Genomic DNA, 13,564 nt, shown 5'->3' with positions numbered 1-13,564 from the left:
TTGGTGTGTGAGAGCATATAGAGTTGGATGTGCATGTTTCCCCAGGAGCAAAGAAATTAAATACCCTATTTGTGAAAGCCGTATTTTAAAGGAAAGCTTCCTAAAATCTTCTACCAAAGCCCTGGAAGGGAGATTAGCTTCGGGCAAAACTGAAAGGCTAGGGATGAGTTCCAGCTCTGTCAAGACAATGTTGAAAACAGGCATGGGTACTATGCTGGTTGGCTCAATGGATAGAGTGCTGGGCCTAGAGTCAGGAAGACCTCAGTTCAAATCTGGCCTCAAACACTTATCAGCTGTGTGAACTTGGGCAAGTCACCTAACCCTGTTTGCCTCAATTTCCTCATCTATCTCCTGCTCACCCAGATTTGCATGTTTGGCTGCCAGAGGATGTCTGCCAGCCTGGAGCTGTGCCTCCTGGAATTGTACTTCCTGGAGTTGTGCTGAAGCACTGGGAGATTTGGCTGCTGGAGAATACAGGCGCACGTGGTGGTTTGCCAAGCTGGTGTCTACCATTTCCCCTGCCCGTCTACCATTCCCCGCCCCTGAGGCACTGGGGGTGGCATTTGTCTACTCCACCACCCTAAGGTTCAGGATCTCCCCCTGGTTTGCTGAGGTGGGGCTTGCCACTGGCTTGCTACGATGCCTCCCGTCCTTTACTGCTCCCCCTCCACCAGAGCAAGAGGGGCCTTTCCCATTAATCCCCCAAGCTTCCTGGCTACAAGACTGCTGCACCCCATCTTTCTGCTGGCTCTGCTCTTCCAGGATTTTCCTGGGGCAATATTTTCTGGGCTTTCAGAGGTCCATAAGGGAGGGTGAGAGCAACTTCCTTCTTACTCTGCCATCTTTGCTCCTGGAAGCAGGATTTTAGTTTCCTCATCTGTCAGATGAGCTGGAGGAGAAAATGGCAAACCACCCCAGTATCTTTGCCAAGAAAACCCCAAAATGAGCTCCCAAAGAGTCAGACATGACTGAGCAACAACAACACACATCCATACCATGCTAGTTGGTATTGATAAAAATGACAATACTTATTTTCAAGCAACTTACATTCTACTGGAGTTGTCAATGTCTAGAGAGAGATGAAGACTGATGAAGCACCAGCCAAAGCCAAGGACAGCTAGAGCTTCTTCCTTCTTCCAGGATGCATGGGAAAATGGAGACAGAGATGGTAGTCGCTTAGCTTAGTCCATAGCTTAAGTAATGCTTAATAAGTTTTTGCTGATTGTTTGTGTGACCTAGAATTCCATTATGACTAAGGCCTGAGTCAATGAAAGTTCAGTTCTTTCTCTAAGATTCATGAGAGTATCTACTTACATATCCATGATGTCTTAAGGTTTTCACAACACTTTTCTGACAAGACAGGTAGTGTGACTGTTATTATCCCCATTTTATGGGGGAGAAAATTGAGGCATAGGGATAATAAATGATTTTCCCCATGCAGAAAGTAAACATTGGAACTGAGATTCAATTCTACTTTCATGCTCAGTACTCTTTCTACAATATCATACTTCCTTAGAACCTGAAGGGGAGACCAGCATCAAAACCAGTCAGAAAATGTCCTAAGTTGAGAAAAGAGAGGTAATGTCACAAAATGTATAGTGTTGAATATGAAGTCACAGACAATTGTCTTCCAATTTCAGCTCCAATGACTAACTAGCCGTGTGACCCTAGGGAAGTTTCTTAACCTCTCTGTTCCCCAGTTTCCCTATATAACTGGGATAATAATATCCAGCGTGCCTCCTGATCAGAGTCATTCTGAGGTCCTGGTGGGATAATGTCTCCAAAAGCACTTGGCAAACTTTAAAAGCACCACAAAATGCTGATTATCCCAAACCAGTTAACACTTAACCCCCATTCAAATTACAATGCTATTATAGAGCTTAGAATATTGCCTGCAATTTTGGTCATCTCTCCCTAAAATTATACTCTGTTGTGAGGAGTCAGCACTTTTTATCCTGGAGAGATGGGCTCAACAGGAACTCAGAGAAATAATTAGAATACCTTGTAACTGTGCCCCCTTTAAACACAGTCTTTTCAATATGTCCAAATCTCCCCAATATGTCAATATGTCTTCCATCTCCCCAACTCCCATTTTTGTTGAAAGCACGATTGACTTTCCAGGCTCTCAGGTTTGTAACCCTGACATTCTCCTCAACTCCTCATACCCCCTCACCTCACCAATCCCATCAAGTACTAAACTGTGGGATCTCTACTTCATAACCTAATTTTTACCCAAGCACTTCTCTCCACTCAAACAGCTACCACCTTAGTTCAAACCTTCATCACCTTTCACCTAGTCTATTACAATGGCCTCCTAATTGGCCCCCCTGACTCAAATCTCACCTCATTCCAACCCATCCTTCATTCAGCTGCCAAAATGATTCCATGTGACTTTGCTCCTGCATTAACTCCAGGATCAAATATAATCAATCCAGTTTTTGAAGTGCTTTACCACTTGGACCCAATCTATTTTTCCAGCTTCATTGCATATTGTGTCCCCTTTTCACCACATGATATGGTCAAACTGGTCTTCTCTCTGCATTCCATTTCCTGCCTCCAGCCTTTTGAAATAGCCGTCGTCCATTCTTTGAATGGATTCCCTTCTCAATTTTGCTTCAGAGACTTATTCTCTTCCTTCAAGACTCAACTCATGTACCACCGCATGTCCTTATCATCTTCCAAATTAGAATGTAAGCTTCTTGGGATTGTTCATTCAATCATTTTCTCTATATCCCAAACCATTAGCATTATGCCCAGAACACAGTAGATGCTTAATAAATCAGTCGTCATATCTTATTCTCACCATGTCCTGGTGAAGTAGGTAAAAGTTCCCTCGTGTGCAAATTAGGAAACTAAGGGCCAGAGACAAAAAGCCATATTGCCCATTATCAATAGTAGTATTGACCAGGAGAAGGTCTTAGATATAAAGATTTCAGGAAGGCTAGTGATCTATGAGAAACTCCAGGATAATGTTCAGGTCCTCCTTGGTGCTACTTTCCTTTTCTATAGAAAGGCTTACTCAGGAGGCTTTAACAATTAATTACCAGTTGGGTACTAACAAATTGGAGTTAATTATCTGGACAGATCTAATTGCTGCTACAAGTTGGTTGAAATTAAATAAAACCACCAATTTTAAGTGTAGAGAGACTTTTAAAGGCATTACTTAATGGTAATTGGATATTTCCAGGATTTGGAGGGTTGGGGTGGAGGAGGAGGACCTGTAATTTCATCAGTGTGGTGAAGTCCCAGTGTGGAGATTCCCTTCCAGTGATGCAAATCAGCAATGTCTTTGTAAATTAAAACCTTGGACCCCATTTAGTGAATTGTCTGGAGGCAGTTAGAGTTTGTGACTTGCTCATGATAACACAGCCAGCATGGAATCCAAAAATAGCCTTCTAACCATTATGCCAACCTGTCCTTTATCCGAATGTTACTATGAGAAAAATTCATATTCCCTAAGCTAAAGGAATATATTTTGTACCATCCCAGGAATGATTGTTACTCCTTCTAAAAAATATGGCAGCCCACAACAGGAAGACAGTGACTACATGATTTGTGGCAAGGGCATACATCTGAGTTAGAACACCTAGTCAATCAACAACAAAAATGATGACCTATGAAGTATTGGGTGTTGTCCTTGGTACTAGGGATCCAAAGACAAAATGAACTCATCCCTGCCCTCAAGGAGCTATACTCTCTAAGCTAGAACCAGGAACCATATGTGAACATTGAAGACAAGTAGATTTAAGCTAGACATAAGAGAAAACATCCTATTTAAAAAGCTGCTCAAAAGTGAAATGGACCGCCTTGGGAAGTAGTGACTTCCTCATCACTGAAGGTATTCAAGGAGAGGCTGGGCAACCACTAGCTGAGGATATTAAAGAGGACATTCCTAGGCAGGAACATGTTAGACTAGACACCCTTTAAGGTCTTCTCCAACTATGAAATCTTGTTACTCAGAATGTGTATAGGTGTAGATGTCTTCTCTAGAGTGCCCTAGCATGCCCAAGCCCCTGGATTTGGAACTAGTTTTTCTTATTCCCATAAGTGGACATGATACTGAAAACCCAAGTTATGAAGATGGCAGAATGTCATAGGCCTCTGGGTATGCCAGAGCCAGCTTGTACAGCTCCCAGATTGTTAAATTTTCAGTGTGGTCATTTAAACCTTGGAAACCCTCAAACACTACAATTCAGGGCTTTATTTATTGTTTTATTGAATATTTAGACTTGAGAAAGTGATGGAGAAAGTATTAATAATGAAGATTAAACTTAAAAGTGTATTTTTTCTGGAGAGCTGGTTGTTAAACATTTAATAGCATTCCCTTGGCTATATACCATTAGTCTCAGGGGGTGCAAGACAATTAGATGAGGATGGCTCAGGGCAGCCCATCCCTATGCAGCACATATACCCTCACCAAGATAGATGGCAAGTGTCTTCTTCACTTTTAAATGATGGTACTATGCCATCTGCTCTCCCCCACTGAGCCTAATGTAAGAATGTGAGCTGCATAAATCTAAATTAATAAGAAGGAAAAGGCAAACAATAACACACCAAGTTCAGAATGACAGCTTGGGCAACCCATCAGAAATGCAGACTCCAAAGGAGCCCTAGTGTTCAAGCAGAGCCACATGGACTAGTTGAGTTCTGGCCTCAGCTCAGCTCTGACCATCTTCTCTGAACTCAGTCTGTGGGGTAGGCCAGGGGTGAAGCCATCACATTCACCTTCTTCTGCGCTAGAGTCAAGGCCATGGCACTGGGGGTTAAGGCGGTGGAAAGGTCTTCCTCTAAATAAGTATTATAGAGATCAGCCACTATATACTTTAGACCCAGATGTCCAGGAAGTCACATGCTGTAGTAGAAAGACATCTAAGTCGATTAAATAAGAGGTCAGAAAACTTGACTCCAGAATATCCAGTCTGGAGAAGAGAAAGGAGGAAGTGTGGTTGGAGGAGGCCATGATTATAGTGTTCAAATACTTCGATGCAATGGATAGAGAGCTGGGCAAAGGAGTGTGCTGGAGGTATTCAAGAAGACCTGAGTTCAAATTCCTCCTTGGGTATTTGCTAGTGGTCTGACCCTTACTTACCCTCTATCTGCTTCATTTTCCTCAACTCTAAAATGGAGATGATGGCAGCATCTACCTGCCAGAGTTGTTGTGAGGCTCGAAGGAGGTGATAATTGTAAAGTGTTTACTGCAGTGTCTGGCACATAGTAGGTACTATATAAATGTTAGCTATTGTTCCTATCACTATGTTATACCACTAGTGTGACCTTGGGCAAGTCACTTAACCTTTGTGGGCCTCAGTTTCCTCATTTGTAAAATGAAGGGGTTGGACTAAATGACTTCTGAGGTCCCTTCCAGCTTTAGAGCTAAGACACTATATGGAAGCTAGGTTAGATTTGCTCTGCTAGAAATAAAATGATAAGAACAACTAACCTTGATAGGGGGGTTTTATGTTTGCAAAGTACTTTCCAGACATAATTTCATCTCAGCCCTCAAAGCAGCCCTGTGAGGTAGGTGTTACAGATATTGTTAACCCCATTACACAAATGTGGAAGCTGAGGCCCAGAGACGAGAAAGGATAACATCATCATAATAATTATAGCTAGAGCTGATATGGTACTTTCAGGTTTGCAAAGTACTGAATGTATTTTATCTTATTTGATCCTTACAACAACTCTGTGTCCTCTTATCATCCACATTTTACAGAATTGGGAACATAAGGCTGAGAGCAGTTAAGGGACTAGACCAAGGTAGGAAAACTTCATTGCTCTGGTAGCAATCTCTGGACCTTGAGAAGAAGGAACCTACAGATAAATGTGCCTTTCTTCACTGCCCCATCAACCTACACACACACACACACACACACACACACACACACACACACACACACACACCGGCACCACCACCACCACCAGGCAATGGGAATAATTGAGATGAATAAAATACACTATTAGAATAAGACCAGAAGAAACAACCTTTCGTATGAAGGTGTCTTAACAAAAATATATGTTCAATGGATTGCCTACTCCAAGTCAGAATCCATAGGAAAAGAAGACAAAGAACTGCAAACCCAAGAAAAAAGGAACCTGTTCATATTGTTCTAATGCTTCCTTGATGGTCTTTTTCTTTTCTTTGTTGTATCACTCTTGCTTCCAAACAATTGTCTCCCCACCATGGAATCTTCTCTGGTAACAATAAAAAGCAGGTAAGCCAACATAGCGATCATATTTGATAACAGAGACAGTATTTTGCACCTGTAGCCCACCACCTCCCTTTCATCATCACTGCTCAGGAATTGACATAGGTTGCAACATTCATTCATGCGCCAAATGCTACAATCTGCCATGTTTTCCACACAGCATCTGGCACAGGCACAGGCACTGGCATACAGTTGATATAAATTAAGTGCCCCCTAGTATAATAAATCCCTCTTGCATTCTTTTGTAGGGGATCTCATCATTAAACAGCCTTCTGTAGAGTATAGTCATCCACCACAGAATACCACTGCTGTGGGTCACAGCCACCCGGGCATGGGTATACACCCCAGGGTTAATCCATTGATTCTTCCAATGACTCTAGCTAGGCTCCTGTTGTGTTTGCTATCACTGATGAGGCCCACCTTCCCCATCTGGAAGCTGACTGGCACACCAGTGAAAACAACAGCAAGTAAGGGAAGTGTTTTGCAGCCAAGAGTAATTCACAGGCCAGCTTCATTTGTCCTTGTTGCTTCCACTTAAGGTCCCCCTTGAATAATTAGGCAGCATACGTTGTTTCACCAAGGTCTCAGAGCAGCTGGAATCTGCACAGGTGGCCCATGAACTCACTGACAGCAACCCATTTCAGCTAATTTCCAAGTAAGTGAGGACACACACACACACACACAGAAACCAAGGAGCCTTCTTGACTCCCCCCACCCCCATTTTAATGTGCTGTCCTTGAGAGCAGGGCACATTTCACTTTTGTATCCTCAACACTTGGTACATAGAAGGTGCTTAACAAACATTTGTTGATTGAATAATGGATTTTTTTTTCTTTTCATTCAACAAACTTTAATTGATATCTACTTGAACAAACATCTCGTTTTAGAGATGAAGAAATTAAAGTCAAAAGGTTAAGGCCAACTGCATGCAGCTAGTAAGTGACAAAACCAAAACTGGAACTCAGATGCTCTCACCCCAAATCCAACTGACCTTCTACTTCACCATGCTGTCTTTAAACTGTTCACTTATATTCACTATTTGTGGAGATGGACAGACTAACATGGAATATTGGGAGGCTCAGATGAGCTGATGTGTGTGACAGGACACCGTATAAATAAAAATCATTATCATCATCATTATTCTCATGATCACCATCATCAGTGTCATTATTAGTCTTCTCATCCTTGTCCTCATCATTATATTCTCATCATCTTCATCATTATCATTACTATTCTCATCCAAATTGTCATCATTATTATTCTCATCATCATCGGTATATTCTTCCTCATCGTCATCATATTATCATCATTCTCATCATCGTCATCATTATCATTACTATTCTCATCAAAATTGTCATCATTATTCTCATCATCATCATCACCATTGTCATTATTAGTCTTCTCATCCTTGTCCTCATCATTATATTCTCATCCTCCTCATCCTCCTCCTCATCATTACCATTATCTTCTCATCATCATCGTCATATTCTCGCCCTCGTCATCATCGTTATCATTATCCTCATTGTGGCCTTCATTATAATCATCTTCTCATCATCATTGCCATCATCATCATTATTATTCTCATCGTCATCGTCATCGCCATCGCCATCATTATCACAGTTGTCATCACTGTCATTATCACTATTAATGGAATGACCCCGCAGACCTGCTCCACCATCAGCACGGTCCGGTGGAGGCAGGCGTTTCACATGCCAGAACACTTCCTCTTCAGGTCCCTTCAGACACGGCTGTGGGCAGCAGCTCAGCCACTGCTGGGATTCTTCATTGGAGTGAAGCAGTCTGCTCCGGTCACCATGCATTTGCCAAGTGAAGAATGTTATTAATGAGAGAGCCTCTGCGGTGTACATTGAAAAAAGACAAGAATTTCAAGAAAGAGTCCAAATACCATGTGCACTAAGGAAGAGAAAAGGGCAGATTTTGCTATCAACTTCTGTGGAAGTATCTTCCCTGGAGAATTATAAAAGGGATGAATCAACAACTATGCACAATAATTTTCCATATTAACTGACTTGGGAAAGAAAGCCTCAGTCCACTATTGTGTCCTGAAGAACACAGAGAAAGAAGAACATCTGTGTGGCCTGGGGGGATGGGTAGGGAGGGTGGAATCGTGGGATCATAGATTTAGAGCCCAGGGAGATTTGAACTCAGATCCTCTGACTCCAGAACCAGTTCTTCTTTCAGCATACCAGTTGTAGTACAGATTAATGAAAGAATGCTCTAGGGGGACAGATTTCAATGCACTATAAGGAAGAACTTCTGAACTATTAGAGCTACCTAAAAGAAGGAGAGGCTGACTCTTGGGGTAGTGAACTGTAGCAATGTTCAAGCACAGACTGGAGAACCATCCACACGGGGGGATTAGACTATTACAATAGTTGTGGTAAAAGCTAATGGGAGCCCAGGTTAGGGTGAGTAGAATACATGTGAAAAAGAAGAGATGGAAAATAACTCCCAGATGGGATGAAAGGTTTAACATGACGACCCTCCAATATCCATTCCAAATCTAAGACTTTATTCACTGGTACCTAACATGTTCTTGGGATAAGAAGACATCAGCTTCAGTCTAAGCCACATCACAGATAAGCTGGGCAACTTTGCAGAAATCATTTGATCTCTATGAGCTTGACTTTTAGAAATGGAAATCATGATGCTTTGTGCCATTTAATTCTCCTGGGCAGTGGGGAGGGGTAGTATTGTCAGAATCAAATAAGAATGCGCATACACGTTACTTATAATGTAAAGCATACCTAAAGATGCATTTATAATTATACTTCCTGGAGTGTAAGTAGTTATCCAAATAAAGGAAACATCATCCTGGCAACCAATTTGGAAACAGTGTTGGATTTGAAGTCAGAGAAAAGAGGTTCCACCACTTACGAGCTGTGTGATCTTGGGCAAGTCACTTTTCTGGGCTTCAGTTTCTTCATCTGTAAAATGGAAGGATTTGGACTAGAGGAGCTGTTAGGCACCTTCCATCTTCAAAGCTATGACTCTCTGATCCCATTTATTGAGCATCCCCATTGAATTGGATGACACTATGCCAGGTAAGTTTCAAGAAGGTTTTCCTTGGTTATTTCAATAAATATTGATTTAGTTCCTACTGTGGGAAGAGCACCATGAAAGATGCTAAGACAAAGTTTAAGCTAGAAACAATGTTCAGATAAGACATAGTCCCTCCCTTAGGCTTCACATAAGGTTGCCAACCACGTGACAGGAAGCCAGTTGCTTCTCATTCCTATGATATTTTCATAGCTTCATACGTCTTAGGATGAAAGCCTTAGGACTAAAGAAGCTTTGGAGGTCTTGTAACAATGGGCTAACGTTTATGCTGCGACGTAAGGTCTGTAAGGTGCTTTATATATGATCTCATTTGATCCTCATGACAATCCTGGGAGATAAGTGTTATTACTATAACCACTGTACACATGAGGAAATTGAGGCTGAAAGAGGTTGTGACCTGCACGATCACACAACTAATAAGTTTCTGAGGCAAGATTTGAACTCTAGGACTCTGTTTCTTCCTTTGCAAAAATAAGGGGATTTGACTAGAACAGAGATTCTTAACCTATGATCCGTGAGCTTTCTTCTAAAACAAAACAGTTTCTGTATTTTAATATAATTGGTTCTTTTTGTATTCCCATATATTTTCCTTTGTTGATTTTAAAACATAATTCTGAAAAAGGGTCCATGGACTTCACCAGAAAAAGGAGTCCATGTCACAACAAGGTTGAGAATGCCTGACATAGCAGATGGCGCTGGACTTGGGATGAGGAAACCCCGAGTTCAAAATCCACCTCAGATAAGTACTTACTAGTGTGTGACTCTGAATGTCCCTTAACCTCTCTGGGCTTCAGTTTCCTTATCTGTAAAATGAGGAGGTTGGACAAGGTAGCTTTTGAGGTCTCTTCCAGCTCCATGTCTGATGAACAACATCAATGGAAAAAGAATAACAAAATGAAACTGAACATACTTTAATGATTATGATCAAACCTGTTCCCTGAAAAGAGGGAAAGGCAGCCTCCTCCCTCATTAGAGGTGCCGAATTGTGGGTATAGAACATTACTTATTCTCTCAGACTTGGCTGATACAGTGATTGGTTTAGCTGAAATGTGCTTCCTCTCTCTCTCTCTCTCTCTCTCTCTCTCTCTCTCTCTCTCTCTCTCTCTCTCACACACACACACACACACACACACACACACACAGACTCTCACTCTATCTCTGTATTCCCTCTTTCTCCATTCCTCCCCTCACTCCTTTATCCACTCCCCTTCCTTTCCTTCCTCCCTCACTCCTTCCTCTCCTCCCTTCTTCCTTCCTTCTTTCCTTCCTTCCCTTCACTTTTCTTCCATGACTCCTGCTTTCCATGCCTCTTTCCTCCCTTCATCCTTCCTTCCTTTTTCTTCCATTCTTCCTTCCTTCCTTGTTCCTTTCTTCCCTCTCTTCCTTCATCCATGCTTCCTTCCTTTTTCCTCCCTCTCTCCCTCTTCTTCTTCCTCCTTTCCTCCTGTACTCTTTCCCTCCTTTGTTCTCTCTCATCCCTCCCTTCTTTCCTCCCTTCTTTCCTTCTTTTCTTCCTTCACTCCTTTCTTCCATTCTGATAGCTTCCTTGGTAAGCAATGGAAAAATAATAAATTTAGAAATGAAAGTGACAACACAACAGAAGCAGAGGCAGAAAAGCTGGAATCCAACCCTCCTCTAACACTCACTGTCTTGGTGTCATTGGGCAAGTCATTGAACCTTTCTAGGCTAGAAGAGCACTAAGGTCCCTTCCTATGAGGTGAATAAAAGTTTTTTAAGTGGCCATTATTCCTAGTGCCTTAAAAATTCAACCACTGAAGGAATTCCTTCCCCTGCCTCATGATTGTAACTTTTCTGATATTCCAAACCCAGACCATTCAAAGGAGACTATGTTCTGGTTCAAACATGAATTGTGAATGATAGGCCTATATCAGTATCAGCAATATTCATGGTCTGGCCTGTAAGTCTACAAGATATTAGAAAGGAAATCTCTTTTGACATCTCAGAAAATGCTTAGATTAATCAAACATTAAGGCTTGTTCCCTGCTTCAACTGAAGCATAATCAGAAGAGGTGAAGTATATCTTGTCTGCTTAGGAAAGGTTTTGGAGAATTGCTCCTCTAGCAACAGCAAATGGTAAATTGCATAGGTGCTATATTGGTATGTTTAATTGGTTGAAACCACCTTAATTAGACTTTTTTTCTTTTTAATAGACATTTCCCAACTGGTAAAACAATAAGGAGGATCGATTCACTGGCATCTTATTTGATGGGAAAATTCTCTCCTTCTCTTCTTCTGTTGGCCAAGAACTGACTTCTGTAAAGGCCACTCATTTAATATAGTATGTAGCCTTCTGGCCCCTGGCTCCTCAAAACATGGACAGCAGAAAACGTAATGAGCTCCAAGACTTCATCAGGCTCTGCCAGCAGGACTCAGACCTCCTGCACATGGAACAGAGTGGATGGGTGGTAAAATCCCACCTGCTTCACACAAAACTTAATCAGAAGGAAGAGTCAAGGAGGGAAAAAACTGAAAGTAAGAAACCAGAGGAACCTCCAAAGCCAGAAGAACCAGAAAGGGATGGCAAAATTAAGAATGAAGGAGTGATTGAAGTGGATGCAGATTTCCCTCAAGAAACAGGAGATGAAACTGTAGAGGTAACAAGTAAGATGATGGATCAGGCTGATGAAAAGTATGTATGACTCTTTCCCAGGGTCATGCACTGATGTTCTAAATAGTGGTGAACTTCAGAGAGCTATTGAATTACTCACAGAGACCATCAGACTGAATCCTCATTTGACCATTTTGTGTGCCAAGAGAGCCGGTGTGTTTATGAAACTACAGGAGCCCAGTGCTGCTAGCAACGATTGTGACAGAGCATTTGAAATAAACCTCATCTCTGCTCAGCCTTCTGAGTGTCAAAGGAAAGACTCCTTGACCATTGGGAGAGGTTGGCCCATGATTTTGCCATAGCTTATAAATTGGACTATGATGAAGATGCCAGGGTTACACTGTAGGCCGTATAAACAAGGACCCAGTAAGATTGGTGGACATCAGTGAAAATACGAAAGAAAATGTGAGGAGGGAGAGACCATAGAACAGACTGAAGACTCAAGAGGAACAGGAGCAGGCCCAAAGGAGGGAAGAAGCCCAGAAAACTGGGGGAGCCCAGTTTGTCTCTTTCTCCAGTTTTCCTAGAGGCATGGCTGGGAACTTCAGAGGCATACATGGCATAAGAGGGATCATGCCTGGGATGGCAGGAATTTCAGAGCCCAGTGAAATTCTTAGTGACCCAGAAGCACTTGCAGCCATTCAGGATCCAGAAAACTTCAGGTGATATTCCAAGATACGGTGAAGAACTCCCACATATCCACATATCAGAGCAACCCAAAGGCTATGAATCTTGTCAACAAATTGTCTGCCGAATTTGAAGGTCAACCACAAATGCCCTTTTTAACAAATAAAGCCCTCACTGAAATAAAAATAACCCAGATCATTGAATGAAATTCATTCACACTAATAGAAATAAAATGTGCCTCTGACCTTCTGGTGAAGAAAGATGGGGTGCTCGGAAGATAATCTTCCCCTCCTTAGCACCCAATGCAACAGAATATTAACAATGATTGGCTAACCATTAGTCCGTCAGATAATGTTGTCCTACTCAAAATCATAAACTTAAGAAACATAAAAGCATTTTTCTAAAATATTAAAATTACTTAAAGAAAAAAAGGAAGGTAGTGCATAAAATTATTTTCTTTACCAATCATAATAGTTTTCCCCTGGACTTGATTAGATGTCAGGGCAAGAAAGAGGAGACTTACATTAAACATTTCTTATCCAGTCAAAGAGGAAAATTAGTCTAATCAGAGAGGACTTAATATTCCTCATTTGACTTGGTAAAATTGGAAATAAGTTCTCGCCTATTGGAGTATTTAGATATTTTTCTTTAAGTTCTGGTGAACTTTTTTAATGTCTATTTTAATAATGATAATTTTGTTGTTGTTTTCAGTCATGTCCAACTCTCCATGACCTCATCTGGGGTTTTCTTGGCAATGATAATGGAGCAGTTTGCCATTTCCTTCTCCAGTTCGTTCTACGGAATAAGAAGCTGAGGCAAACAGGCTTAAGTGACTTGCCCAGAGTCACACAGTTAGTGTCTGAGGACATATTTGAACTTAGGTCCTCCTGACTCCAGGCCAGGCATTCTATCTACCGTGCCACCTCACTGCCTAGTAATAGTAACAGCACTTTACTATGTGCCAGATGCTCTTCCAGAATTCTACAATTATAATTTCATTTGATCATCACACCAACCCTGG

General features: G+C 41.7%; 1 pseudogene; it reads left to right on the top strand.

The window, feature by feature from the left end:
- The first annotated feature begins 11,620 nt into the window (after positions 1 to 11,620).
- On the top strand, positions 11,621 to 12,749 carry LOC118857457 (annotated as a pseudogene).
- The last annotated feature ends 815 nt before the right edge of the window (positions 12,750 to 13,564 follow it).

Source organism: Trichosurus vulpecula, chromosome 7 (assembly GCF_011100635.1).
Source record: "Trichosurus vulpecula isolate mTriVul1 chromosome 7, mTriVul1.pri, whole genome shotgun sequence".
Taxonomy (NCBI): Eukaryota; Metazoa; Chordata; class Mammalia; order Diprotodontia; family Phalangeridae; genus Trichosurus; species Trichosurus vulpecula.
Note: the sequence above shows the minus strand (reverse complement) of the source record. Positions and strands in the feature narration are given on the sequence as shown.